Here is a 6000-nt window from a genome sequence, read left to right as displayed (position 1 = left end):
GCAGAGTTAAACACATTTTCACGAAACATTGCGTAAAGTGCGCGATGTTGCCCTGACTGACTGGTCCAGGAGTGTGCAGTAGAAACGAACAACATCCTTGTGACACTCGCTGAGGGGGAGCATATCCGGTTTGGGATGTGCTGTTGCCAGCAAATATGTGTGGATATTGGATTGTTCGACAATCCAAGTATTTTTTTCAAAAATAAAAAATATAGATTAGTTGAATTAACAAGCTAAAATTTCACAATTTCAATGAAAAAATCCTTGAAAATACACCCGAACACTTAATATCAAATCATGAAATCATTACCGTCAGTGGGGGTGACTATGGGTCAAAAAACGATACACCTCTCGTAATTTCTTAATATCAAAAACAATTTAAACAACATCGAAAATCTTTCAACGTAGATTTGTTCTTAGATAGTTTACTGACATTTTCCCAAAATATGGTGGATTTTGATGAACACTACCTTGAATGCCAATAGTTTAAAAATTGACCCAATCTCACCCCTTAGAGGGGGTGACATTAGGTCAAATGAAACTAAAATGATGCTCAAATACAACGATATGGTAAAAACAAGTCATCCAACAGTGTTTCTTGTTCGAAGGAATCGTATTGACATGCTACAATGTTTGAAGTGAAGATTTTCAAACATTTGGGTAGTTTTCGAGCAATTCTAACAAAAGTATTAGAAAAATGATTTTTCGAGAGGTCATTTTTGGCCAAAAACGTACCTCAACTTTAGACAGCTGCCAAAATAACAGGATTTGTTCTAGGAACGAGATTTTTTCAGCGAAGTCATCTTAAGATGTCCCCTACACAACCCTTTTAACAGAATTCAGTTTCAATGAGAAGAACCTGAGAAATAGTAAAATCCGTAAAAAATCACTTTGACCCAATCTCACCCCCCAGACCCAATGTCACCCCCACTGACGGTAGTTAAAAAAAGATATGACGTGAAAAAAATGGCAAAAAATGCCTTTTGGCATTTTTGCCTCGAAAAGATTTTTTAAATAAACCCAAACATACTTTAAAACATTCTGAACGCAGATTAATGCATATTAAATTTATTACAGTTGATTTTAATTGAATTTTCATTCAATTCCGATTTTTAGGCCGCGTTTAAGGTGAAAAAAAAACTTTAAATAAAATTTGTACCAGCCTGACCATGTTTTGTTTATCTTACAAACACATTTTAATATTTTTTGAATAATTGATTTCAGTATTTTTTAAGATAGATTATCCCGCATAATCGGCTACTCATCCTAAACAAAACATTTAACTTCACTAAGCGAAAACATTCTTCTCAAAAATTAAAAATCAATAAACAATAAAAATCTCATCAAAATAAAGGTCCAAAAAAAATCTTTGATGATGGGTAGTTCTGCATCAAATCACACAGCAATTGCTCTGCCCCTTTTTAATTTATGTGAATTTTTTTTCTTAAGGGATAATTTTGGTCCCTGAACACGAATCTTGTGACGAAGCGGCAATTGTCTTTTAGACGGCCAAAAATGTGAAAATTGATGGTAAAAGGTTGGGCAGACCAGGTCTACCATAAACCGAGTTGACATTGATAGGATTTAAATTTATTTTTCAAACGTAATTCAAATGGTAAGACTTTTTCACGATTTTTATTTTTAAAACATGCACTGGGGTAGGCAATGTTTATGTACATTTTTTCAAAAATGCCTGGAAATCTGAAAAAAAATTAAAATTTAGTTTCAAATAATTACACTTAAAACTTGTAATTTAGAAACATTTCAAAACTTTTTTCAATGAAATAACAAGCCATACTATCAACATTTACATAAAAAAAAAGTGTTTTAAAATGCATTTTATACTAGTTCAGTTGATTTGCAAACATTTGTTTTCAAAAAATGTAAATTTTGATGAAATCAAAACATTAAACAAAAAAAAAACTTTTCGCGAGGGTGAACATCGGAAATTTTCAAAAAATTCAGGTGATTTTTAAATCAACCCAAACATGATACTAACGAAGGGGAATGCATTTCAAATTGACCTCAGCTGAATACAAAGGTTTCCTTTGAAAATTAGAAGTTATTTGAAAAAAAAATTTTTTTTGCCCTCTGATTTTTCGGGCCAACTTTGATGGAGGCGAGGGGAGGGGGAGAAAAAACTTTAAATAAAATTTGTAGCAGCCTTATTTTTTTTGTAAAAAAAAACGTCAATGCGCAAAACTATTTTTTGTGTGAGTGTCAAAATGAAAAATGTGTCATTTGAAGGTATAACATCAAACAAATCAAACCAGATTCAAATTTGAGATGTTTGAGAAGACTTTCTATTTTGTATTTTGTATTTTGTTTTTTGTAATTTTTATTTTACATTGAATATGCAAACCAACACATACGCGTTAAAATTGAGAAAATTATCTAAAACTTTCCCGAGAAAAGTATGGGAACAATTCTCTGAGATTTCGGTCATTGTATTTTGTATTGTATTTTTTAATCCGGCTGAAACTTTTTTGTTGCCTTCGGTTCGTTCGTTCGTTCATATAATTTTCCATACAAATTTGGCAGCTGGTCATACAAAAATAATGTATGAAAATTCAAAAATCTGTATCCTTTGAAGGAATTTTTTGATTGATTTGGTTTCTTCGGCAAAGTTGTAGGTATGGATATGGACTACACTGAAAAAAAATGATACACAGTAAAAAAAATGTGATTTTTAATTTCACTTTTTGTCACTAAATATTGATTTGCAAAAATGTCCAGAATGGGCAAAAAATCTTTGACCAAGTTATGATTTTTTGAATCAATAAGAATTTTTCAAAAAATCAAAATATTGGTCGCAAAAAAATTTCAACTTCATTTTTTGATGTAAAATCGTATACGTACGTATGATTCATATTATAACATTGAAAATCGGACCATTAGTTGCTGAGATTTCGACATTAGAAAATGGTGGGATGTTTGAGTGAGACTTAGAAAACATCAATTTTCCTACTTTTTAAACTTTTGCATGGCAATATCTCAGCAAATAAGGGTCGTATCAACAAAGTTCAAAAAAGCAAAATATAGAGAATTTTTTCAGCCTTTCAAAAATATTTTTTCAGATGTGGGCAAACATGTGCACTAATTCACAAAATGAAAAACTGCGACTATTTACAAAAAATTCTAAATATGACTATATCATGAAAACGGTGTACTTTATGAAAATTTCATTGAAGTACTTTTTGATTGCAAATTTGATTTTACATCGAAAAATGAACTTGAAAAATTTTTGCAACCAATATTTCCATTTTTTGAAAAAAAAAACTATTTATTTTAAAAATTATAACTCGTTTAAAGTTTTTTTGCCCATTCTGGAAATTTCTGAAAAGTTGACATTTGATGTCCTCTAAAACATATCAAAAAATAAAAATAATTTAAAAATAGTATTTTTTGCAAATCAAGTTTTAGTGACAGAAAGTGAAATTAAAATCACAATTTTTTTTACTGTGTATCATTTTTTTCAGTATAGCCCATATCCATGCCTACAACTTTGCCGCATACAACAAATCGATCAAAAAATTCCTTTAAAACATACAGATTTTTGAACTTTCACGTATCATTTTTGTATGGAAAACGAAACTATTGGCACTACGCCCCCCGGGGCATGGCCTTCCTCTAACGTGGGATTTCTGCTCCAGCGCCTCTGACGAGACAGGAGAAACCGGGACCGACGTTTTACTTCACCATCCGATAGAAGCTCAGTGGATAAGGCGGGAATCGAACCCGCGTCTCATAGCATCATCGGGATCGGCAGCCGAAGCCGCTACCCCTGCGCCACGAGACCCATTTTTGTATGGACAGCTGCCAAATTTGTATGGAAAATTATATGGACAAACTAATGATGCAAAATGGCTTCTTTGGGCACCAAAAAAGTTTCAGCCGGAATAAAAAATACAAAAATTAAAATTAAAGAAAAACCCGAACCGAACCGAAGACCGATTCCGTAGAGAACTGCTCATGTCAAAAGATCAAACGTGCTCGAAACTCTCCTAAAACGCGATTTTCAAGTAAAAAAAAATTAAAAAACTAGTGGCTAGTGGGTGAAAAAGGGTAAAAATCTGGTTTTAAATAATCGACCATGTCGAGCCCCCTCGTTTGTATCTAAAAGTTGTTTTCAAAATCACTGGCAAACCAAGTTTCCCACTAGTCAATGAAAAGCAGGAGCCAGAAAGAACATTTGGCAAAAGACGCTTTCGGTGAATGCATCTAGCCTCTCATATCAATACTTATAAAAAATATCACGATTGACGCTGCAAAACTAAAAGGAAAAAAAATATTTTTTTTTCCATCACCAAAGTTCTAGACGCGACAAATCGTGCAACTTTTTCGCGACTGTTTGTTTTTCTTCTCCTTATTTGCGTTTGCGGACTGAAGATTTTTATGGCGCAAAATAAAAGTCAACACAATTTATGGTGACTCGACACTATCGTTCGATAATGAAAATTGTTCCTCCCAATTTTTGGCTGAGTAATTGCCTGTTAGAACGGGAGGACGCCCGGCTTGGAATTAAATTTCCCAGTTCGCAAATGATTCATCCGATGGGAATTGGAACAGCCGCCGCCACCGTGCCATAATCCTCGTAAGAAGTCCCTCGGGGGGAAAAAGTCGATCCCGGTCGGAAAATGAAGTGCAAATCATATCTTCCAGCACATTATCAAACAGCAATTTCGACCAATTTTGAGGAAAATGGTGACAAAAACATGTGCACAAATACTGTGGGTGGGTTGAAGATTGTCACCCACGGCTTCCACTGCCGAAGCAGACAGGACACAATCCAATGCTAAATACTCACCAGGAAAGAAGTGTCGAGAGGGCTTTAGAGGACTTTAGGGGACGAGGAAAATTTTTTGAAGGGTGCAGACTCAGTGGGATGCTGCATCAGAAAAAGAAGGGGAAAGAAAAGCGAAAGTGTAATAAAGAGGAAGGACACATTCAGTGGATACTCGGGAGACAAAAATCTTACGATGCTTGGCCCTTTTCACAGGCAGTTTGCAATTGCTTGTTTACACGTAAAAAAGAAGGAAAAGCGTTGGTTCGATATAAAAACTTGGTAAAATAAAACTAACTGTAAAATAATTTAAATTCTTTAATGTTGTTTTCATCGTAAGGCCGTTGCAAATATTTTCCCCCCTTCAAAATTGGTTTGAAAAATCAGGGGGCAAAAAAAATTCTTCCGAAAAACTTCAAAATTTCCATGAAAATAAAAGTCTAATCAACTGAAAACAATCTAAAATGCATTTTTCTGCATTGATAATGATATTTAGTATATTTGGGCTTGTTTAAAAATGTTTTGAATTTTTATAAAATCCCAGTGTACAACATCGCAAAAAATTTATTTTACGAAAAAAATAAAATTTTTGTCAATACTTAGCTATTTTGGAAATTAATGATGGCAAAACGACTGGAAAGGTGTATAATGCATTTTACAACATTTTTTTCATTAAAATGTTGAAACCATGGCTCGTAATTAAAATTTTAAAACTTTTTTTTATTTTGCATTGCATATTTACATTGTATACTTATTGAGAAGTTTAAAACAACAATCAGTAGACCTGAAACAAACAGATAACAACCTTTTGCATAGTATGGAAACGAGCTTTTGCATTGTATACTTATTGAGAAGTTTAAAATAAAACTTGCAATGCAAAAAAAACACATAAAATTGTTTATTGTTATCTTTTTATCCTTCTAGATTAATTTAATTATGTTTAAAAAACATCCATTAAGCTGGTACAATTTTTTTTTAAAGTGTTATCATCAACTAAAATCCATTTCTGTTTTGAATTTTGTAACATTTGATCTTTTTCGAAAAAAAAATGCGTCAAATCTTACGTTTTTTGAAAACTAATGATTGCTTATCTACTTACTGTACGCGTGTATAATGCTTTTTCCCATGTTTTTTTCAATTAAATTTCAAAATTCTGGCTTGAAAAAAAAAATATTGAAAATTTTAAAATTCTGGCATTTAGGTATATTTAAATAGTC

Source organism: Culex pipiens, chromosome 3 (assembly GCF_016801865.2).
Source record: "Culex pipiens pallens isolate TS chromosome 3, TS_CPP_V2, whole genome shotgun sequence".
Classification (NCBI taxonomy): Eukaryota; Metazoa; Arthropoda; class Insecta; order Diptera; family Culicidae; genus Culex; species Culex pipiens.
Note: the sequence above shows the minus strand (reverse complement) of the source record.